The sequence below is a fragment of the Astyanax mexicanus genome, chromosome 4, assembly GCF_023375975.1.
Source record: "Astyanax mexicanus isolate ESR-SI-001 chromosome 4, AstMex3_surface, whole genome shotgun sequence".
NCBI classification, from domain to species: Eukaryota; Metazoa; Chordata; class Actinopteri; order Characiformes; family Acestrorhamphidae; genus Astyanax; species Astyanax mexicanus.
The window spans coordinates 36,130,637-36,156,258 of NC_064411.1; the positions used below are offsets into that span (position 1 = coordinate 36,130,637).

At 37.8% G+C, this 25,622-nt stretch overlaps 1 protein-coding gene across 1 annotated transcript in view; it reads right to left on the bottom strand.

Moving 5' to 3' along the window:
* cdh12a (cadherin 12, type 2a (N-cadherin 2)) overlaps positions 1-25,361 on the bottom strand; it is a 133,172-nt gene extending 107,811 nt beyond the window's left edge. The window contains exon 1 of the mRNA XM_049478519.1: positions 24,763-25,361. The gene's annotated coding sequence lies outside the window, so the exon portion shown is untranslated. The remainder of the gene's footprint in view (positions 1-24,762) is intronic.
* Positions 25,362-25,622: the final 261 nt, after the last annotated feature.

The window sequence follows — 25,622 nt, forward strand, 5'->3', positions numbered from 1 at the left end:
GCGGTTCCTCACAACAGAATGGCATTTCTCATTGCTTTCATCACATTTCAAATGCTTTGTACATGTCTCAAGCACTTAGTACATCTTTGCAAATGGTTTTGTACAATTAGCCTACACTTAACACAATCATCCTACATTTAGTACATTTTCCAAAAGAATGCATCTAGTTGGTCTATCCCAATTGGTTGGTTCTCAGTGTAATGGTTGTTCTCTCCAAAACATGTCAGCACAATTTCATCGTATAAGTCATCATCTGCAGAATAGTCTGCTCAAATGTCAAAATGAATTAAGAAATTGTATTACAATACAGAACACATATTTTGGAACATTTCATAAATTCATGACAATCAGGTGAGTAGGTAACAGGTGAAAGCAGGTTTTGACGAGGAGGGGTGTCTCACATTACAGGTGACCAATCCATCAGTTTGTTACCTGACAGGTGTTGTCTATGATTTTGAATGCTGGCATTGATGTATATATACAGCTTGGCCTGGTGCTTGTACTTTTATGCTACTTCTGTGATGATATAACAGGCGATCAGTGTAGAGGATGGCTCAGGCATTCTTCCCAAGGTGCATTGCTAAAGAACACATCAGATGCGATGTTGATGAGAATTTGTGGCCAAACAGACAGCAGTGAATGGATGGCCAGAAAGATGACCAGGAGAGAGAGAGGGGAGTGACACAGAGTATTCAGAATTTTACTGTATTGCATTTGTGATGCTTGACTGTTTTTTCATAGACTGTGTATAGCTGGACAGAGCATCGTCTCTCAAAAGTGAAGCCACCCCAGGTCGGGCGCCCCCTGCTGTTCGGCTGCAGAAAGCTGTGTAACCCCACCCATCCCCATAGGTTTCAATGGCAAAACAGAACAACTTTCAATCACGTTTTTGTTATAATATACTGTAATTATACCTCCATTATTTAAATGCAGCAGCTAGTGAAACCTCTGATTATTTTGTCAAATTTTTATATCCCCACAGAATTCATTTTTAAAACGTTATTCAGCTCTATTCAAAACGGTGTAGTTATTGTAAAGGGCCGGTTATGGGTGGGACCAATAACAGACCATTAGCTCTGCTTCGCTCTGCAGTCTGTGACGGCGAGGCAGCCCTCAGGGGCGGGGTTATTTAAATGAGTAGGCTGTCTCTACACAGTCTTTCTCCCTCCTCTGGTCTCTACTGTGCAGAATCGGGTGTCAGGATCGCAAACATGGAGGAAGATTTTGGCTTCATTTTCATTAAATGAATGGGAACGGCGACACGGCGTCCATCTTTTTTACAGTCTCTGTTTTTTTTTACATACTGTAATGTATTTTGTTTTGTTTTTGCAGGTTTTTGTATTTTGTATACATTGTATATTTGATACATTTTCCTTAGTATTTTCTTTTCTTTTCTACCTACAGTAATGTGTAAAGACGTGTGGTGTGAACATTGTATTCCTTTAGCTAGAACTCTGCCAAAAAGACAAAACATCTAAGCATTTTGACTTGCAGTACTTACACAATGCCAAAGGGACAATGCATTATGGGGACACTGATGATTTGTGTGAGAAAGGAAATTAGTTTTGACACATGGGTAAACTGTTTTTGGAGCGATATGAGCATTTGATGAGGATCCATGTAGTTTTGCTGCACCGTCCAGTTTATTTTGACAGGAGGACGAAATGAATGAAAATGTGCCAAAGCAATTGAGAAGGATCTATGCCATTTTTATGGTACTGACTATTTATATGGGAGAGGGACTTCATTTTGAAGCAAGAATGAACGTTTTGTGAGACATATGACATTTTGCTGGTTATCTGAAGTGTTGCGAAGAACTGTAAGTCTGTTTGGCTAATTTACCTTTTAGTTATAGGAATGTCATCTCAGTTTCAAGAAATGAGCCAAACCAATTGAGAAAAACTGTAAGTCAGCTGAACAAAAAATATAACAAACTAGTTGCCTCAACTATCATTATTCATTTTCTTGTTAAAAGTTGTTTTAACTAAATCATTTTGTTTTGGCAAAATGTACAAATTGTAGTTGAACTCTAGTTGAGGCCCAGCTGACTACTCTGCTCTACTGCACACGCTCAGTTTTACTCTTTAGTTTAACAGGGTCTACTGAGCAATTTATGCAGGGGTTTTCACCTGATGTTGGTCATGCTATTTGCATATTGGGCGTGTCCTCCCACCTCTCACTCTCCATCAGCGTGTAATCATTCCCTGCAGACTGCCTTTACTTGAGCTTGACATGGGTGATAAAAGTAATTGCCAGGTCTCAGTGTTGAAGGCTATAAAAGCAAGTTTCTGAGTGTGACTATAAGCTGGCTGGGAATTTATTTATTCTGGGTTCATCAGGAAAGTGTGTTGAAATAGCACTTCCATTTCTTATGTCACTACAGCTCAATACAACAAAAAAATTAAGATGAAAAATTCTGCTCAATTTATAAAACTTTTTTTTAATCTTACAACAGGGATTTTTTTTAAGTATTAACTGAAGGCATCCGAATTACTTTTTACAGGCACAAGTATGTAAAGGATTAGCTGTGTGACCAAAGTATTGAATAAAATTTATCATACTGTTGAATATTGACATAGTTTGACTTTATTAAGACAACTTCAGCTAAACTGACATAGTGGTAATAGGGAAGATTGAGAAAATATATTATATGAGCAAATCAACAAGATTAATAAATCAATTTTTGGTAATGACAGGCTACACTAAAAAACAAGACATAAAATTGTTCTACTTAAGATGAACAGGAAATATTGAATTGCACCATAAACAAAATCAATCAAGTTGCATTAACTAACATTACTACATTTCTGGTTAAAAGATGGTGTAACTATAAGTATGTAAGTATTCTCATACCGATTGCGTACAACTGGGGCAGTATATGAGTGAACTATGCAGCTCTAAACCAACATACTGTTACCAATAGGAAAACAGAACAAATGTAACTTGTTCTTACAGCCTACAACACTGAAGGCTGGATGTCAGCACAGCTACTACACAAATGCACGACTAGGATAAGGTAGCTTTGGGCAACAGACAACACAAAGATGGTAGGTACAGGAGAGGCCTCACCTATTATGTAAATATATGGTGTCAGGAGCCTTATGGGAAAGCTGGTTGAACCAACACTGTAGAAAGAGCGTTGACACGTGTAGTTACTAAAAGTTGGTTGAAATCCCATTTTTTTACTGGCTCAACAAACTTAGTTTTCAGGTTGAAGTTCTCTGAACTCATTTTATTGAGTTGTACTGGCTGGTAAGTTTACTCAACCTGATAATATTAGTTCTTCTAACACACAAAACTATCTGCTCTCTACCATCTGATACTGGTTGCACAATTCTGTTTTTACATCCAACAAACTTCGTAGGGATGGTCATGCCAAGACACTAAAAACATTAACGTAAAAGAATATTTTGTGCCCTTATACATTAAATGCTTCCATTTTAAGAGACAAAATCTTACGGACTGCTGCTTTAAATCACACCAGTTTTAAGAATTGAAAAGAGCTTATTCTCAAATCTACCTCCACTATTTCCTAGTCCTTGGACTACTTTTTTCCCACGTTGCTACTGTCATGAAGTCAGGGGGCCACACATGTACTGTACAGAAGGGTGTTCCAATAAACAGTGGTGGAATAAAGCAGCAATACCTGTCCGCTGTCACAGGAACGTTATGCAAGACAAGGTTATAGAACCCTGGAGACGTACCAGTATGACATTTAAAAAGCTATTGCCTCGGCAAAAGAAGGAGGGCAAGGACAAAATAGAATCCCAGTGTGGGGGCCGTGAGTCACTGTGCTGGTGGCAAGGTGGCGCAGGCCATCCGTAACTACAAAGGAAAATCCAGTCAAGACACCACAGCGGGAACTTCGCTACTATATGAGTCGAACAACTTTTAATGCACGCTTTCAGGATCCACGCGCCGGCAGCAGGGAGGATCTCCGCCCGGCGTCTGGCCCTCGGTACTACTGTGCTATTTATAATTCCTCCTGCGTTGTCTTCTTTCACTTTCTGTTGTGAGCGCTCGTTTTTCCCCGCTAGACCGTACTTCACTAACAAATGCAGAGCTCGGGAAATTTATTACTTTAAGGTGCATCCAGTGCTGACACAGGGGTTCAACCTCATATGCACAGCATATGTGATCTGCGTAGAAAAGCATCGCTACACTGTAAAGCCAGAGGTTGTTTGACATCAAATAAATTAAGTCTGTTTTCCATAAAATTGGATATTTCTAAACAATACTCAATTATTTTGAGTTAGTTGAACATTTGTGGTCCCATTAACATTCAAACTGAGATCTTTGAGTTGAATCAACTTATAATAACTGAGTTTAGTCTGTTGCCATTAACAGCTTCTTTTCCATTGGCTTCTGTCACAATCTATTTGCATACTGGGTGTGTCCAACAGTTTCTGACTAACACTCACCATCAGTGTGTAGTGATACACCTGGGGTATTTAAGTGATCTAAAGTGTACTAATCAATTTTATCGGTGTGTCTTTGGTATCATAAGGACACAAAAAATACACACTGTAAGGCTCAAAATGCAAAAAAGTCATGTACTAATTCTCCACTGGATTTTCTTTTTTAAAAATTGAGAAAATGGATTTCCTTAAAAAAGTTAAATAATGGGAAACAAAAACTTATGCTAGCATAACTTAGAACATGAAGTTTTTACAACTAAAGGTGAATTTGATTTAACTTTTTTTTTTTGCTATACTGTAAGACCAAATAAATTGAGCTTACTTAACTTTTAACTAAGACATTCGGTTTGCTTAAATGTTTAATGTAATAGCAAATGATAACTTGACTTAGCATAAGTGAAAACATCAAGTTATTTCAACTAAAAGGGAACTTGATTTATTTCTAAGGTAGCCCAGGGTGAATCACTACACACTGATGGTGAGTGTTAGTCAGAAACTGTTGGACACACCCACAAATAGATTGTGACAGAAGCCAATGGAAAAGAAGCTGTTAATGGCAACAGACTAAACTCAGTTATTATAAGTTGATTCAACTCAAAGATCTCAGTTTGAATGTAAATATGTGCCCACAAATGTTCAACTAACTCAAAATAGGTTTAGGTTGTGGGTGTGTTTTGAGCCTAATATGAAATAAACCAATAAATCAGTGTACCACTTCATTTTAAAAAAAGATTTTGTATTTTAATCAGAATAACTAATATTGTGAAAAAATGTGATATAAATCAACTTTTAGTTACTACATGTGTTAATGCTCTTTCTACAGTGCTGGTTTATACAGCTTTCCTTTAGGCTCCTGACACCATATATTTGCATATTGGGTGTGGCCTTTCCCTTGCTTACCATCTTTGTGTTGTCTGTTGCCCAAAGCTACCTTATCCTGGGCGTGCATTGATTTAATATATGTGTGTTTGTTCTTAGATGTCAGTGTTGTAGATTGTAAAAGCAAGTTACTTGTTTTGAGCACAAAGTGCTAGTTGTATGTTGTTTTGGAGCTGCAGAGTTCATTTTTGTGCTGTTTCAGTGTTATGCTGTCAGTATTGGCAGTACCTTAAAAAATGGTAAAATTGCTAAATACCTATATATACATTTTAAATAAACAAAGATTGTTTGAACCCATAATACTTGAAAAAAAATCTCCCGAGTTAATTAAACTATAATGTGAACAAAATTCAGTTAAGTTAAATAAAAAGTTGTCATCTAGCTTTGATTGAGTTAAGTTGAATGAACTCAAAATTCGATATATTTACAACTTATAGTCAAAGGAAAATGATGAGGTAAAAGTCTATTTTTTTATTTATTCCTAAACTATGATGCTATTTTAACGGCCTGGGCACAAGAAGTGAAATGTGCCTTGTGGACATTATACTGAAAAAAAGTTTAGCTTTAAATACATAAAATTGTAAGTTTATTCAACATAACTGAGTTTTTTTTTCACACAACAATAATTTAATTAACTTAAATGTTTTGTGGGCTTAAGAAATTCAGCCATTTTAATTTGTTTTTAAAATCATTCTCAACATATTTAGCACTTTTCATAGAACTGCCAAAACTAACAGCAAAATACTGGTGCAGTTTAAAAGGAAATCCAGTAAAGAGCAACCCTGTAGCTCCACACCAACATACTGTGAGCACTATGAACACACACAAAAAGTAACTTGCTCTCACAGCCTACAACACTGAGAGCACGCACTCAACACATACATCACTCAAAGGCATGCCTAGGATAAGGTAGCTTTGGGCAACAGACAACACAAAGATGGTAAACAAGGGAGAGGCCACACCCAATATGCAAATCTATGGTGCCAGGAGCCTTATTGGAAAGCTGTACACTGTAAAAAAAAGTTTGGCTCAACCAAACTCAGTCACCATTTTGCTTTTATTCAGTTGTAAATATAAAATATTTTAAGTTCATTCAACTTAACTCAATCAAGTTATCATTTAGATTTGACTCAGTTAAGTTGTAAATATATCCAATTTTAGATTTAGTCAACTTAACTGAGTCAAAGCTACATTTTAACTTGAATTGGTTAAGATCATTTAACTTAACTGAGTTTTATTTACAGAACAAAAGTTTAGTAAGCTCAACAGCTTTTTTGAAGCATCGTGGATTTAAGAAATATATATTTTTTTTTAGAACTGCCAATTCTAAAGGTATAACACTGGGCAGCATAATAGCAAACTCTATAAAGAGTTCACTCTGCCACAGCAAACCAACATACTGTGAGCTTTTAGAACACGCCAACACTGAAGTTTTGCAATCAACTCATATATTATAACAACACATGCCTAGGATAAGGTAGCGTTGGGCAACAGACAACACAAAGATGGTAAGTAAGGGAGAGACCACGCCCAATATGCAAATATATGGCACCAAGAGCCTTATGGGAAAGCAGTTTGAACCAACACTGGAGAAAGAGCACTGACACGTGTGGTAACTAAAAGTTGGTTAACTTAGAAGCATTTTAAGAAGTTTTAAGTTCTCGGAACTAATGTTTTTTTTGTTTTTTTTGGTCAGTAAGTTGACTCAACTTCCTCAAGATGCTGTTAGACTTTTAACAGTGAGAGCAGTTTAACTGTGTTTTCTAGAATGATGGAGCTCCATTCAATACTTTTGGGATAGGTTGGAAAGATGTTTGGATGTAGAGCAGCAGATTCAAACAGTTTCAAATTGAAGAATCCCTAAAAGTTTTTTTTTTTAAATGTGTACTTTTAACAGTGAGAGCAGTAGGTCTCTAGAAATTACGGAGCTTCATTCGATACTCTTTGAATTTGTTTGTAGCATTAGTCTTCAAAGGTCAGCATGTTCAATACCAAACATCAGGTAAAGGGGTACAAAGCCATCCAGCACTGAGCTGTGGAGCAGTTGAGCTGTGTTCTTTGGACAGATGGAGCTCCATCCAGTACCTCTGGGATGGGTTAGAAAGATATTTGTAGCCTTGGACTTCTAAGGTCAACATGCCTCAGACCCGGCTGCAGAAACATTTTAAAGGGGGGGCATTGTATTTTTTCAGGGGGGCACATTTTTTTCAAAAAGCCTTTTATTTGCTTCAAATTGAACAGCGGCTCTATGGCGACTCCAGTGCCGAGAAACAACAATCTGTCAATAAAATCCCAAAATCTAAAACAAACAAACAAAAAACAATAGTGCAGTGCTTTGTTCATTCAATTAAATTAAAAGTCAAATATATGCAAAAACACAAGCAGTGAAAAACATAAGCACTGATGTCAGAACACTGACTGAAGTAAACATTCATGCTAGGAGGGTTAACTACAACAGCTAGGGAGTACAAGGAGCAGAACAGAGAACTGTTCTGCCTGCAAGAAACCTAAGTTTGTGCATGTGAGGGAGGAGGTGTGGTGAGCAGAAAGAGGTTTACTCCACTTTTAGTAGAGTGGCAGACGGCGTTTGTGTTTACTCCAGTGTTGACTTCAACGCTTACGTTTCCAACTGAAATGAATGGTGCTGCTTCCTGTCCATTCTCATGTACTCCAGTGTCACTTGTTGTCCTCTTATTTGTTTGGAAATAAGTCCGAATATCCATGCCACACGAACAACGGTGAGCGTAGCTGTTTCTCAAGTATGAACTTTAGTCAGTGACCCGCCCCCCTCCAACTGTAATTGGCTAGAACGTTGCCTTCCTTCACTGATTGGTTGAATTGTATGACTGACAAACTGAGATAGGAAAAATAGAAAGATGGTCACTCAGAGGTGAAAACAAAACAAAACAAAAAAAAAAAACATATACGGCTTCCAGTCCAGTCAGGGGGGGCAATCTCTCTCTCTCTCTCTCTCTCTCTCTCTCTCTCTCTCTCTCTCTCTTTCTCTCTGTAAACATGTATAAAATTATAAAAGTTTAACATGTATACATTTTTTAAAAGATTAATACTTCCTGCGTATTTTAAAAATTTCTAGTTTATATAGCCTGTTGTTCTAAAAATATATTTATTTAATTATTTCGAATAATGTAAGTATTAGGGGTGGGCGATATGGCCTTAAAATAATATCACGATATTTCATGGTATTTTCGCAATAATGATACTCTTGGTGAAATTACAAAACACTGAATTAAAAAAAAATATATTTCTTTAAAATTAAATTTTATTATTGAATGCAATATGATATGGCACACCACTAACTGAGAGATTAAAAAAAATAATAATAAAAAAAAGAATTTTATAAGATTTGTAACAGAAGTCAATGAACCAGAATGTCATGATACTAATAATAATGCACTCCATATATAACCAATACTGAAGTAAAATAAATGATGCTGGACAGATATAATCTGTAATAATAGTAAATATATAATGAAGAGGTCAGAACAGTGTGAATTTTTCTTTTGATAAAAACACCCTGGTGTAATAAATAGGGGTAGGTAATATGCTGCCACGATATTTCAGTGTATAATATTGTTCACAATATTCAAAAATGTTGGCGATATTATTGCGCACGATATGATATGGCACACCCCTAGTAAGTATTAATATAATATTTCAGAGTCTTCAGTGTCTATATTTTCCTGTTGCAGTCCTTGGCTTATTTTGAAAAAACACCATACAGGTTGGTTTATATACAAAGATTTATTTGGAATGAAACATTGTTTGCTATATAAACCTCTGGCTTTGTTGTTTTGAATGGCATTTTTACGTGGCTGAGTTTGACTACCCTTTTATTAGTGATATTATTAGGAAATGTGTATCAGAGTCTGCTCAATAGGAGCTCAATAAGACGACAATTCATGCCATCAGCCATATCAATTTATTTTTAATTCAATCTTGTGTTCATTTGTAACACAAAACATTTTTTTTTTTAGTATACATATAGTTATGTGTGTGTTTATTCTTTTACCTGAGTAAAAAATACTAAAATATATATATTCTACTTCTACCTTTACTCAAGTATTTTCTAACTGGAATATATTTTTATTTTTTTTACTCTTCAGGACCTGTGTAATTGCGCCTCCTCTGCACTGGACACATATTATTTATGGTACCCTGCATTTTATTGTCTTGTCATTTTTCATCTGAACTGATTTATTTCCTGTCTGCTGCTTCTCATTTTCTTACTATCCTGATCCTCACTTTTCATTTTCCATGTTTCTGTTTTTTTCCCTGGTCGTTTTTTTTTTTTTTTTTTTTCACCTGTCAAAGATATTTCTCTCTTGCTTGTGGTTTTCTCGTTACGCAGCTTTGCATTCTGAAGAAGACCTTGAGTCTGTTCTGCAAATACAACGTTTTATTTCTAACACTATAGATATGTTATTATAGAACATGTAGTTTAGAAGAGCACAGGTTTAGGTGCTGATCTGATCTTCTATGTCAGTGTTTCTCAAACTATATCATCAAATATATGTTTTTTTAATGCATCAAAAACATGAGTATACAAGCAAATGCAGGTGGGTATCAGGGAATGTCTAAATCCCTGGATCTTAAGAATCTTAAGAAAATCACATATTGTTGCTGTTGGATAAAAAGCAATTTCATATCCAAGAGCGTTATTACACATATTTCTTTTTTGCTTTCATATGATCCTGTGGATGATACACAGTTTTTTTGGTTTGATTGTGTTGATTGTGGGTGGTACATGGTCTCAAATGTTTGAGAACCACTGTTGCTGCTGTATTGGTTTCTTCAGTTTTCACCTGCAGTTCACCTGATTTTCTGTTAGGAAGGACCTATTAGATGGACGTAGGTGTTGAATGGGAACTGGAAATTCATTAAGAAGTGTATTGGGTGAGGGTTGTTTATTTATTTGTATGTATTTTAAAGGAATTACATGGAGGGCTTCAAAAATATGATGAAAACTTTACATATACTTTTCTTAGATGGAGCTATTTATATATCTATCAATCTATCAAACCTACAGCACATATAGAATATATGCATGTACAGTATATAACAGTTTTCTCCAAAATGGCACACATCCTGGCATGCCAGAAGTCATGGGATGGCAAGAAGTAAACTAAGAAGACAACTTGGGAATGCCCAAATCCATATAAATGTATCTGTGATCTAGTGAGTGAGGTTGAACACTGGATATTGTGCTCATGACAAGCTTAAGGCAATGTCAATTATTGGGGTTTGAGCAAGCCCTGATAGTGGGTGACAGATGGATGGATTTAACATTCCTCAATCCACAGTGCCACATATGTACCAGGGATATATAGGGATAGCACCCGAACGTCCCTTTCAGACAGCTTCCTCTTACAGCGTCCACAGTTAATCCTGTTGGATGTGGTTGGTCCTTCTTGGTGGTATGCTGACATTACCCTGGATACCGTGGCTCTTGATACATCACAAAGACTTGCTGTCTTGGTCACACATGCGCCAGCAAGACGAGGACAAATTGCACCAACAATTTGTCCTCTTATGTCGCCCATTATGTTGTGTGCATTGCAAAATTTTGAGCAAAACTGTGCTCTTAGCCTGCTTATTGAACCTTCACACTCTGCTCTTACTGGTGCAATAATGTGCAATTAATGAAGATTGACCACCAGGCTACTCCAATTTAGCCATGAAACCTCCCACACTAAAATGACAGGTGTTTCAGTTTCATTGTCCAACCCCTGTATATACTGTGTATAATATAATAGTCTACCTATATAAATCTATATCATCTACAAATCACTATGTCATCTATATTATACACAAATAACCATTGCCCTTTTGTACTTTTCATTATGAGAGGAGTGAACAGTGATTTTATTTTTCCCCCGTCACTACTCAGCTTTACTCTTGTTTCTCTCTCTCTCTCTCTTTCTTTCTCTCTCTCTCTCTCTCTCCATTTGTTCTGCATTTAACCTGCACAAAGCATAGTGTAAATAAAGAGATGTAGTGTTTCATTGTTGCTGTATTCCCTGGACGCCGGCGCTCCGACAGAAGCGCCGCCTCTAATCTCGCATTCACAGAATCGGTGGACCTTCCTAGATAAAGCTCAAAGGAGCAGCCTTGTTATTCATGTACCAGCATTTGAAGCTGTGATCTGTGCACATGGCCAAGGTTAAGCCTGCTCGCGCCGGCTTTGCCTGGCCGCTGTGATCAGCGGAGGGCTACCGCCATGCCCGAAAACACGGCCGAGGGGAGTCGCTCCACAAAGCCCGATTGTGTGCTAATGCAGAGCGCCGCTGAATTGAATGAGGAATTAATTCCCTTTGTAAAAGCACTTTCAAATGCGGCCGTGCTGCGTGATAAAACAACACAATAAACACGCATGCACACACATACTGTACACCCCAATGCGAACTCTATCAAGCCTCTACGAAGCCGCACATCAGTTAGTTAGACCGTGCGGGAGAGCGGGGGAAGAATTAACGGAAATGAATCTGTAGACTAATGAAGTCTTTTCATGTCAGCCGTGTGTCTGCGTGACTGTCGTGAGTCTCTGATAGAATAGTTTGGCGCTCAGTGGTGTTGCCACAATTATGACGTGTTACAGCAGCAAATGCAACAAGAATACTAGAAGCAATAGCAGCAATTTGGCTCCCAAACAAAAAGAAAACAATAAACACTCTGTGGCCAGCAAAAGAAGGCTATCACACAGATGTGTAGAGAATTTTTGTTTTGTTTGGAGACCCCAGAAGAAATCTGCTGCCCTGAGGGCAAAATTTGGACTGCATGGGCTGCATAATATGAAATATCCTCAGGGGAGGTGCCCCTATGGAAGTTTTAAACAGTAAATGTTAAATCAAACAACTATACTTGAAGCAATAGCAGCAATTTGGCTCACAAACATTACAAATAAGCACTGTGTTCCTAGCAAAAGAAAGTTATCCCCAGCAGAAATCTGCTGCCCTGAAGGCAAAATGTAGCATGCATGGGCTACTTAATATGAAAGATCCTCAGGGGAAGTGCCCCTATGGAAGTTTTAAACTATAAATGTTAAATCAAACAAATACACTTGAAGCAACAGCAGCAATTTGGCTCCCAAAGAATAAGAATAAGTATACCAATAGAAGGCTAGCGCACAGGTGATACGGTTTTAAAATTTTTTTGAAGACCACAAGCAGAAATCTTGTATAGAAATAGCAACAATTTGGATCCCAAACAAAAAGAATAAGCACTGTTTTGCTAGCAAAAGAAGACTATCACACAGAGGTATACAGTATTCTTTTTTTTGGAGCCACAAGCAGAAATCTGCTGCCCTGAGGGCAATATGTAGCCTGCATGGGCTGCATAATATGAAAGATCCTCAGGGAAAGTGCCCCTATGGAAGTTTAAAACAGTAAATATTAAACCAGACTTACTATACTTGAAGAAATAGCAGCAATTTGGCTCCCAAAGAATAAGAATAAGCATACCAATAGAAGGCTAACACACAGGTGATACTGTATTTTTTTTTTATTGAAGACACCAGCAGAAATCTGCTGCCCTGAGGGCAAAATGTAGCCTGCGTGGTCTGCACGAAATGAAAGTTCCTCAGGTAATTGACCTTATAGAAGTCTAAAACAGTAAATGTTAAACCAGACAACTATACTTGAAGAATTAGCAACAATTTGGCTACCAAAAAAAGGGAATGGGATGTGGCCTCCATGGGCTGCATAAGATACGTGAAAGTTCCTCAGGTAATTGCCCCTACAGAAGTCTAAAACAGTAAATGTTAATCCAAACAACTATACTTGAAGCAATAGCAGCAATTTGGCTCCTAAAGAATAAGAGTAAGCATACCAATAGAAGGCTAGCACACAGGTGATATTGTTTTTAAATTCAGACTTACTATACTTGAAGAATTAGCAACAATTTGGCTACCAAAAAAAGGGAATAGGAATTAAAATAGACCAATGTGACCCTTCATGCCAGGTGGACGGTAATCCATTATAGATGACCTTGTATTGGTTGAAATTGCCCAACAGTGGCTGTGCTAAAATTGGGGCTGGGCAATTAACCAACAAACATGAACATGACAGACGTTAAGAATGTCTTATCAATATATAATTCCATGGTCCATGACGGTAATGTCATTTTTTTATCTGTTAAAAAGTTCAATTTAGGACTAAGTAATTTAGACACAAACAGCACAAATGTATAGCGCTGTGTTGCTAGCAACAGAAGGCTAGCACACAGGTGCTGGAAAGTTTTCATGTTAGTCATATTTAAGGTAAACTACATTTTCTAGTGTCAGCATACTCACAATTATGAAGGGCAGTTAACTCAGCACTACTAATAACTAATTACGAGATTAGCTACAGCTATAGCCCTGCCATATGCAACCAGAGCTTTTCCATCATGCCCTTGTTATAAGCATTGCTCATATCCAGTACATTTAGTCATTTTGTGGGGTCAAGCAAAACCTATAGTGTTCAAAGCTTTTTTATTATTTTTACTCTTGACAATAGGACAAGATCTAAACCTATAAAAATGATATGTGCAAGAATCTTAAAAATCTTTAAAAAATACAGCGATACATTTTAAGAGCATAATTTCAGCTGCACATAATTAGAGAGATCATTTGAGAGCATTTTGTAGGAGTTTATCTTATTTAAACCTCAGACATTTGTTTGGTTTGCACTTGACTGTTAAATTTGAATGGATCACCATGACCAGATCCAAAGAGCTCTCTGGGATCTTCAGAAAGAAGATTGTAGATGCAGATGATTCAACAAAATCATTCGTTTACTGTTTGGAAATTGATTTACAAGTTACTGCCAACATGATCAGGTCAGGATGATCTAGCAAATTGAGCCATATAGTCTACAGCCATCCTGAAATATCCTCATGGGACAGGTAGCTCCTGCCACAGTTGATGTCAAGGTACAGCAGCTAACATCGGAAAGAGTGCAAGTGCAAGTTAGATTTTTATGGCAGGTGTACAAGGTGGAAACCCTTGCTGTCAAAGAAATAAAAATGACTATTTTTCCAGAGAACGCCTGGACATGACCAAGCCTTTTAGAAAATGCATATACAAGACCAGGACTTCAGAGAAAATCTAGACAAGATTAAGACCTTAGGGAACACCTAGACCAGGTCTTCAGAGAACATCTGGACAAAATCTAAACTGCAGGACACATCTAGACAAGACCAGGACTTTAGAGAACACCTAGACAAGGCCAGGACTTCATAGACATTCTAGACAAGATTAAGACCTTAGGGAACACCTAGACAAAATCTAAACTGCAGAGAACACCTAGACTAGACCAGAATTGTAGAGAACACATCTAGACAAGACCAGGATTTTAGAGAACACCTAGACAAGATCAGGACTTTACAGAACACCTAGACAAGATCAGGACTTTAGAGAACACCTAGACAAGATCAGGACTTTACAGAACACCTAGACAAGATCAGGACTTTAGAGAACACCTGACAAGACCAGACCTTAAGGAACATCTAGATGAGAACAGAACTTCAGAGAACTTCTAAACAAGACCAATTTATGAGTTAAGAAAACTCATAAATTAAACAAAGACTTTATGAAAACAGATAGACAAGACCAGCTTTAAGAAGAAATCCTAGACAAGACCAGGACTTCAGAGAACATGTAGACAAGACCAAGACTTTTAGAAAACACAGAGACAAGGCCAAGGTTTTAGAGGGAACTTCAGCAAACTTCTAGACAAGAACAGGACTCAGAAACACATAGACAATACCAGAACTGCAGAGAAAACCAAGACCAGACCAGAACTGCAGCGATAACCGAGTCTAGACCAGAACTGCAGAGAAACACCTAGACAAGAACAGGACTAGAACTTCTAGACAGGCCCATGATTTAAAAGAACACCTAGACAAGACCAGAACATCTGGACCAATGTGCTTTGAGCAGATTGATTTTAACTCTTGCCACTTTACTTGACATTCTATTAGCACACTATTTTGAACATGATTCCTAAACTTGCTTTGCTTGCTAATAGCTGATTATTTATCCTGAAGCAGATATTGAAATGTGTATAAAATAGAATTTACTGTAAGAAACAGTAACTCTTACTATAAGTATTTTTTGGAGACTCTGGCAGAGTTCTCCTGCCCTGAGGGCAGCATGTGGCCAGCATGGGCTGCATAATGTGAAAGCTCCTCAGGGCAAGTGACCTAGGGAAGTTTTAGACAGTAAATCTTAGCAGAACTCACATGTCTGACAGTAAATATGTGAATTTAAGTAGATTTGTGTAAATGTTGTTGTGTATTGGCATAAATCAGTACAGAAATATGTTTTTTTTGGTGCTCAGTGAGGCAGAGTTTAGGCTTCTGGAGTGAACCACTCTTGATTGGCTGAGTCAGAATACTTTACTGAAACATCCTCTCCAACATTCATGAGCTAGTCAGCTCTGCCAGTATATTTACTGAGGCCATGACATATTTACAAATCAAACAGAATCAAGGGTAGCAGACAGCCATGAGCGAGGAGAGTTTACGGCGAATCACAAGGTTGTGAGACTGAAGTTTCAGGGGTGGACTACAAATTATGGGCTAGGGCTAGGGCAAGTGTTGGGGCTATGGCTTTTTATTTTAATAGGGACTTTCTGGTACCATAACAAACAAATCCATTGGTTGTTTCCACCAAGATGAAGTCAAAATGGCAGATGGATCTTCAGTGAAGAGTCCCACTTTTGCCTTAGTTGACGCAACCAATGAATCTGTCAACAGTGGCAAGATTAACGGTTTGTTGATTCACCTCACACATCCAAAAGGTTTGGTGTTTTGGTGTGGTGGAGTGGATAACACCATTGCATGCAAGTGAGCTACCACATCATGTGAGAGACTGAGGTTCAATTCCCAATCTGGGTGACTATACTGCTCTACACCAATAAGATTCCATGGGCAAGACTCCTAACACTACATTGGCTCAACTCTATTTCTATGATGGCAGATCACATTTGGTCTTCATAACAGACACTTTGATAACCTAAAGTTATGGGGTTAATGAGGTCCTGCAATAGTCTGGTATGCTATTCCCACAGGACAATGTTTCTGCATCCATATGCTGCTTCCATATCTGGAGTTTGTCTTGAAGACACAGATACTATGTCTTGTGGGATTCTGTTGGACATGCTATCAATATTCCAACCCTACAACAAAATATGTAGGAACTGCATGAATATACAGGCTGCATGGGATGAATTCTTTATCACTGGACACCATTAGGAACCTCTACAATTCCATGCCGAGACACCTTTCATGTTGTTTTACTCATGGCAGGAAGTTCCAGACTACTTCTTTACTGAATATGTTGCCCAAAGAAACTGATAAAATCTTAATGTGTAATCATGTATTGTGACTGGTATCCTTTATATTTATTTCTAATAACATTGCAAGCCAACACCCTTCCTTCTGGGTGCAACATTTTTTGTGCATTTATTGCCATTGTCCCCAAGGTCTGTCAAGGGTTTTAGCTATACAAAACAAGAGTAGCTAGAATAGTAGCTTGCTTGATGTTTTTCTGCAATCCGTCTTAGTTACAATAATGTAGTAAATAAGCTCAAGTAGCACCAAGAGGCTGCCATCCCAAACAACATTAGATTGAAGCTAATTCTATAATCTAGATTAGTTGGGGTTAGGGGGGACTAGCTCAGAAGGGTGGGGCCACAGCAGATTAACTTTTAGATTATCGTATGCCCAACCATATGTACTCTTTGGATTCTCTTGTGCCCTGTTCTCTTAAAAAAAAAACAAGCATTTTAAAATAAATCACTCAGAAGGTGATCCAAGATTTTTTGAAAAAACTCTGTTTTCAGTATTGTCATATGAACAGGGGAAAATTGATTTTGAGAAGGCTTTAAAAAGCTGACGTCACAACTCAAGCAAGTTGTTTCTGGGTAAATCTGAAATGCCTCCTTACTTTCCTATATAGTGAACTAAATAAGACATTAAACTATTAGTATTTACACATAGATAGCCCTAGTTTTCAGATTTCCACATTTAAATCAGTAAATTAATACTGAAGTCATCCAGATTATGAAGGAACACAAGGAATCCACAACAAACCAAACTACTTGTCAACGTCAAATTTGACCGGTGTGCAGCCATTCTGAGACACTCCATGACAGTCTGGTTCAACTACCCACCAAGCTTCATTCCTGTTGGTTGATTGGTTGCTTCTAATTGTAGTCGCTGTCCAATGAAAAACAAGTATCTCCAAAACAGCAACTTTACAGGAGAGAGAAAAACATTCTAAACTTTCAATAAAAGTTAATGCAAAAAGAGATTATTTTAGGTCCTTTTGACGTGTTTCTATTGGTCCGCTCATCAAGAAATTTTGGCACAGTGTAAGGGACAGTTTGTCTGTTTAAATTATGTAGTAAAATAAAAATAGACGTTATACTGTATGTTCTATATAGATAATAGTACATAGTACATAATATAGATAATATGTACATATGATTAGTAAAATACAGCAAGAAAACCTCTGGAATATAATCAAGAGAAAGATGGATGATCACAAGCCATTAAACCAAGCTAAACTGCTTAATTTGTGCACCAGGAGTGGCATAAAGTTATCCAAAAGCAGTGTGTAAGACTGGTGGAGGAGAACATGCCAAAATGCATGAAAACTGTGATTAACAACCAGGGTTATTCCACCAAATATTGATTTCTGAACTCTATGAACTTTATGAATATGAACTTGTTTTCTTTGCATTATTTGAGGTCTGAAAGCTCTGCATCTTTTTTGTTATTTCAGTCATTTCTCATTTTCTGCAAATAAATGCTCTAAATGACAATATTTTTATTTGGAATTTGGGAGAAATGTTGTCTGTAGTTTATAGAATAAAACAACTATGTACATTTTACTCAAACATATAACTTATTCAGGAACTGAAGTGGTCTCTTATTTTTTTCCAGAGCTGTGTATATCATATATACATTTGATATTATTGTATTTTCAAAAATAGAGAGAGAGGAATTACAGTTTTTAAAAGTTTTTTTATGTAGTTAAAATAAGAGACAAATACAGTCAAAACATTATTAAAAGCATGTTAGATACCATCCTTAAATACATCTATCTCCCATAAAACGTCTAATGGAAACTTTACATTACACTCTCACAGGAACTATTATGCTAGCACCAAGCTAGCAATGGTGAACACAAGCATTTTCTACCAGCCTTCTTTTTATAAAAGCCTCAGTAAAGATCAAATTTACTTTATATTAAGATTCTCCCCTAATCTCTGGGTTTTCTAAATAACAAGCAATCGCACATTGTTAGCTGTACTGAGCTCAAACGATACAGCATCACTCTGAACTTTCCTCAGCTTCGTCAGGCCATGGTGTGTTTGAAAACCCAGCGAAGTGAAGCGCCATGAGCCTATTTACTGCTCCCCCATCTTTCTCTATTTCTTATTCATCACTGGACTCTGAGAATAAATATTTAACCCATCACTGCAGCGCTGCATTAGCTGCCTGACCAGCAGCAGCAGCCGAAGCTAACCCAACAGACACTGAGCTGCCCACTCAGGAACCTCATCCCAACCACTGGGAATCTGTGTGGAATCTTCGAATATAAAGAATTTTTGGAGAAATGATAGAAGAAAAGTTTGGTTTCCCCAACAAATCCTTCAATAGATAGTATCTAACCCCTAAACTCATGCTGACTAGCAACTGATGAGCAACCACTGAAAGTTTAGCCTGAGTTGGGATGTAGCAAAATATGGAGAACTTTGAGGAAGATTGCTATAAAGAAAAATCTTATCTAATCGAGATCTAAAGCAAATTAGATTTGAATGTGAAGAAACTAAAGCTTCTAGAAGTGCTGTAGTAAGGATAGTCTTTTCAAGATGTTTTGTAACTGAATTTTTTAAAATATTTTACTACTAACTGGATATTGCTTTGATCTCTAACGTTGATGTACACATATCTAGTCCACTGTAGATGCCTCATAGATGCCTCAAAGATGCTCACTGTGATTGGGCAGTGCTGCACACCACAGGCTGCCAGCAGGGGGAGTGGTAAACAAATGGGAAGAAATGGTACAGTTGGATCTGAAAACTCCAACTACCAGAATCCCCTGCGGTGATTAGCATCAACTAGCTGCACCTGTGATGCACCCTGTATAAACCTCAGTCAATCCAGACATCACTGTCGCACCTTTGTAGAGAGCTGACCGGTAACAGAGGGTAAAAGAAAAGAAAAGAAGAGAAAAGAAAAGAAAAAAAAAACTCAAATATCTCATAAAAACAGATCTCAAAAGAAAGGTTCACAAAAGAAGCAAAGATATCTGAAAAGAAATACATAAAAAAGAGAAAAGAAAATATATATCTTTTTTGAGTTTGGTTGTGTTTTCGTTTGGTTTATTTAAAGCTGCAAGCTGTCTTTTGTTGGAACATTTGGAACTTTGCTCTGTTTCCCGCCTTTTTTTTTGCACACCTCTTTTGATTTTTTTTTTTTCACCTATTCTCCAGTCTCCTTGGTGGAGAAACAGTTGCGTATAATACATTATTATTTCAAAACTATTATTCAAACTGACTAATGAATAATATAACTATATCCATATAAGTAAAAACATATTAAGTAATATATATACTAACAAATATATTCATTATATAAATCTCCCTATCTGCTCTGCATTTAAATCCAACACCTACATACCCCAACCATAACACTCATCTAACACTCAACTGATGTTCAACTAACACCAAGTTGAATATCTTCTGAATGTAAATGATTCTCAGTGCTTTTGTTTACCTTTAACCAAACCCTAAATCAACCCCACCCTGTCTTTTAGACATAGGAAAAGAAATGGTACAGTTGGATCTCAAAACTTCAACTCCCAGAATACCTGAGGTGATTAGCATCAACCAGGTGCACCTGTCCGGCACCCTATATAAACCTCAGTCAAACCAGATCTCACTGTCACACCTTTGTAGAGAGGTGACTGGTAACAGAGGGTACAAGAAAACAAAACAAAACAAAAGGAGATCTGAAAACAAATTGATTCTCAGTGCTAAATTTTACCAGAACCCTAAATCCACCCTAAAACCAACCCCTAACATTACCCTAAAACGTAAATATAACCCTTAATCTGATTCTTAAAGGTCAAGTTTATGATTTAGAGTTAGGGGTAGAAGTAGGGTTACATTCCATAGAGAGTCATTTACATTCAACTTCAGTTGCATTTAATATACATAGAATAATATATAAAATGTAAGTTGAGCATATATAAGGGCATCAACAATGTACTATCCAAGTAAAGTGTTGCCATACATTTATGTTTCATTCCATTTCATACCTTTAAAAGTCAGATGTTAGAGCTAAAAATGATGTCACACCTGAATCAACAGCATTCCAGTTAAATATTGAGATCATTTTACACAGTTTTGTTTTACATCTTAAAAGAAATAATTAGCTAAACGCTATTTAAAGTGCTGTTTTGACAGTTATTCCAATGTTGTACTGTGAATCTAGCCAAAACCAGTTGATAGTAACACACTGTGCAGTATTTTAAACATTCAAACACTATAGAAACATGTCCACAGAAGTCAGACAGTAAAGTCTACACATTTTTTACTACTGTTGATATGGGACACAGCCATCTTGAATTAAGATCTTTGGGTTAATAAGGCTTTCCTGACTTTCCAAGTAGAAAATCTGACTTATGGGGATGCCCTACTTGGAAACTGAATCCAATTGAAATTCTGACATCTGACTTAAATTCAAATGGTATAAAGATTTTTATTCATTTTTTTGTGTTTGATTTAGTCAAGTGGATCTGAGAATGGACACATTTGTGTTTGTGAGTTGAAGATGAGATTCTTTTATGTAAATTCGTCCTCCCCCATTTTTGTGTCAGATCCGAACTTACAAATTAAAAAGTGTCAGAAAGTACAGACTTGAACTAGTTGATACAGAATATGAATAAGATGCAAATCAGAAATTTCAGAGAGGGTAGAGATAACTATGCAATAAATCATGTAATTAAGTCATTTTTTTGAAGCAGTTTTGCTAAATGAAAGTAATAACCCAAGAATTCTACCTTAATTACTTGTAGAGTTTAGCTCACTTTTAAATGACTCCACTAAACAGTTTTGAAAAGAGCAATAAATTGCAGTTTCAATTTGTAATTTAAAGATTGGTTAAGGCTTGGTCTTAAAGAGTGCTCAACGGTGCCACAAACCATAGTCTAGACCAAAGAACCAAAATTTGTTCTGACCAAAAGAAGTGGTCTTGGTTTTTATGAACTGACCCATGATCTGATTTGTTTACAGTGTGAAAACATTTTTTTTTTGAGTGGTTTAAAGATTTGGACCAATTATAGAAACGATGGCAGGCTTTCATCCCCATTAAACAATAGAAGAAGAAAAAGAAGCGCCGTTATGCCGAAATCGAACTTCCTTTCCTGTCTGCAACTGTCAAGCAACAGTATGGACACAATAGGTTACATTTCTAATTCCTGTATCTAATGTAAATATAAGCTTCAGCACTAGTTTTAGCTGGAAACCCCAATGCGTGTCTTTCATATCTCCACCAATCACCAGCTTCCGCCTGTTTTTATAAGACCTTCCCTTCCACACCCTTCTCTGCTTGCAGGTGATGTTTCATTTCCACTATCTCCAGTTTGGCCCCACCAACTGCCCAGAGATTGGCTCCAAACACGCCTCCTACATACAGCAAGATCTACGATGATCCAAATATTGCAGACCTGTACTGACAACAGGGCCTACTCCAAAGACTAACGTTACATAAATTGTTATCTATCACATACTGTTAGTACTATCAAAATTAAAGATGTTATTATCGTACACTCATGCCTCTATAGTCTTCAGGGTAATCCATCCAATCTGATGGTAATCCATTATGCTCATTCTTCTGACACATGACACATGTGCACTTGAAGGTAGTCAAAATTTAGCAGGGAAGGGAAAAAAATTACACACCACCTAAAAAAAAAGGACCTGAGAAGTCACTGTACTGGCAACAAACTGGACCAAATGATTTAAGACACTTGTTCTTCTCATTTAGACTCTGTTTAGACTTGGCCTTTAGATTTGAATCCTTTAGACTCATTGATAACTTCTGTTAACTTGAAAAAAGTAGTTTCAATTTCATTCCGTGTTTCCATGCAAACACTTTCTCCTAAACCCATACATCATATCCAAGAATCCTGAAGAGATAAATTAGTTTATTAGTTCAGTCTATTAGATTTGGAAATAAGATCCCCACATGCAGATAGTGATGACCAACATATATGTCACTGTGCCAACTAGACGGATTGGGACTTTACATTCTTAAGGGTCTAGATTAAGACCTTGGCCTTCTTTAGACTCTTTCTTAACTCAACCGTTAATAGTCATAGTCTTGGGCTTGTCTTATACCCAGCAAAACTGATGTTGACTACAGCTCTAGCTTCTTTGCAAGCTGCAAGCTTTTTCTTGACATCCTTTAGACTCAACCTTGACTCTCCACAAATATTGTCTTGCCTACAGCCCTAGACTCTAGAAAGATTACAAACTTCTAGACTTCTAGAACCACACCTTCAACAACTATACAGGAACCTTCAGCGCCAACATTTGCTCCGATGTTTGCTCCAGTATGTCAAGGGGTTCTGAAGAGTTTGAGATTAAGTTGATGCGAATCAGCTTTGCAGTTAAAAACCTCACACACAGATTTCCAGATGGATGCTTAGTGACCACAGATGTCAAAGGAAAGCTGCCACGGACTGAAGGGGACTCTATACTCTAGGGTCTGAATCTTGACTTAGTCAGGCTCTCATTTGGTTTGAATACCCTTTTAAAATCAGTGTCAACTACTGTTGAGCTTGGATTTAAAAAATGGTGGTCTTGACTTCAGGTCTAGGTTACCCATCAACTTCCTATTGATGTCTAGAACCACAGATCCAAGCCAAGTACCATATAGAAAAGCTCAGCGACAAAGCTTCTCTAGACACCTGCTCCAGTGGGTCAAGGGTTACTGAAGAGTAATAAGAGAATAAGACTCTTACACCAACTACAGATTGACTTCTAAAACCATACACCCAAGCCAAGTACCATATACAAACCCCTTAGCTCCAGCACAGCTCTTAACCAATTTTTCTAGTAGATGAATGATTGGTGTCCACAATGCCAGTAAGGTTGAAGCGAACTCTACACTTTTGATGGTCTAGATTACCAGCAGAGAGAGCTACCTTCCTGAAGGTTCCAACTCTAAGCCAAACTTAACACACACCAATTCAGCCAATCAAAGAGTGAAAGCATTAATTATTTGGATCAGGTCTGATGGATTGAGTCCAAAGTCTGCAGAGAGGAAGCACTCTTGGAGCACTGTTGGAGACTCCTGTTCCAGAACTTGACCCAGTTTATGCAACGCTTCAGACCTAAACTCAACTACTCACAACCTTTTTTTGTCTACAAATATAGTCTTGACTACAGGACTAGGATCTCCACAAAATATAGGTTGACTTCCAGAACCTAATGTATGTTAGGCCTGGGGAAAAGGGTTCTGTATGGTACCGAATTAAAACCATCTACAAGACCTTTTCCTTTAGGCTATTTGAAGAACGAATTAATAAGGTAAAGAATGCTTCAAGCACTTATGTTATTATTTGGGTTGTAGTGGTTCTGTTTTGAACTAAATTGACTGTATAAAGAATTAGAGAATCCTTGACCTAAAGTCAATTTTTGGAAGAGTGTCTAGAAACCCTCAACTCCACAGGTCTTGATCTCAAGGACGATCTTAAGACTCTTGCCAAGGGACCTTGCTCAATTGTTAGTCTTAACTTCATTTGGAATTGGCATTGTCTTGTTCTCATCCATTCCTTTCCCAGTCTTGACTTGGACTTGACTTCTAAAAGTCTTGGTCTTGACTCTTAACAATCTAGGCTACCACCCTAGTTCTAATTTACCTGTTCCAGAATGGTCAATGATTTAAAAAAATAAAAACAACAACTTCTAAACCGTTCAAAAACATCAGGCTTGGAATTAAAACCTGCAGAAGTTCCTCCACTGGGATGAAAACCAATTCCTTCTTTTTCTTACTAAATCTCCAGCGGATTTCCATCAAACCAAATAAACACAACATCCCAGACCCTCTCTGGGAAAGCTGAGCAGACGTGGTCAGCGGAGACCCCTTTCCAGCAGCTGGTGAGCGCTTGCGGTGGACAGTCTTTAAGGGGGGAGGTGATTCACCGCCGAGCGCACGAGCCGTTCATCATCATTAAAGCCTTTTAAACGACTTCATCAGTGTAATCCGTGAGCTGCGCTTGGCTCGTACGCACTCGGCACACACTCCACACACACTCTCCGCACACTGATTACGCTTCTCTCCTCACGTCTGAGCCTCGCTCTCCTAGGACCGGTGTGGAGAAACATCTTAAAAAGCTCTAACAAAAGCCTGAAAGCAGCTTTTGAACATTTTGAGAAACACCTACCTTTACTGCGCTGGTCAGAGTGTCCTGAGAGTGGAACCGGTGGAGTCCGAATAGGGGATGGATCTGCTGGTTAAACTCTCCGTCCAGTAAATACACACATACATAACGGCTCTTCTCTCTGCTGTTCTGTCTATCCTTATCTATTCTCTTTCTCCCTCTATCTAGTCTTTCTTTAATGTTTTATCTTTCTCCATCTGACTCTCTCTTGCTTTACTGTCTCTTGTTCTTTTTTCCTCTTCTTTACTGTTATGTTCTTTCTGTTTGTGTCAATGCTACCCTCTATCTTTCTCTCTCTCTCTCCCTCTCTCTCTATCTCTCTCTCTATCTTGCTGTGTTTGTCTCTGTCTCTCGCTCTCTTTTCCCTCCACTCTTACTGTTCTGTCCTTTCTCTCAGTATTATCTGATCAGTATCAGTATCTTCCTTGCTCTGCTATCTTCTATCTTTCCCTTCTCGTCTTCTTCTCTGTAGACTCTCTCTATCTTTTTCTCTCTCTCACTCTTTCCCTCTCTCTCTTTCTCTCTGTCTCTCGCTCGCTCTGAGGATCTGAAGAGTGTGTCTCTATAGTGCAGCGTTAGTGTGGAGAGGCTCTGAGTGTGTGGCAGTATCCAGCACCCAGCGCTGCAGTGAGTTGGAGGGAGGTGGGGCAGAGAGAGAGAGAGAGAGAGAGAGCAAAAGAGAGAGAGACAGAGAGATAAAGAGTGAGCTCATTCACTCAGCCAGGGTGTGTTGGCATGTGCCTAGGTTTTATTGGTGTTGGAGGTGCGTGCGTGCGTGTATATATGTGTGTGTATATGTGTGTATCGCTATGTTTGAGTGTGTATGTGTTGTAGAGCCAGATGATACATCATGTGTTAATCAA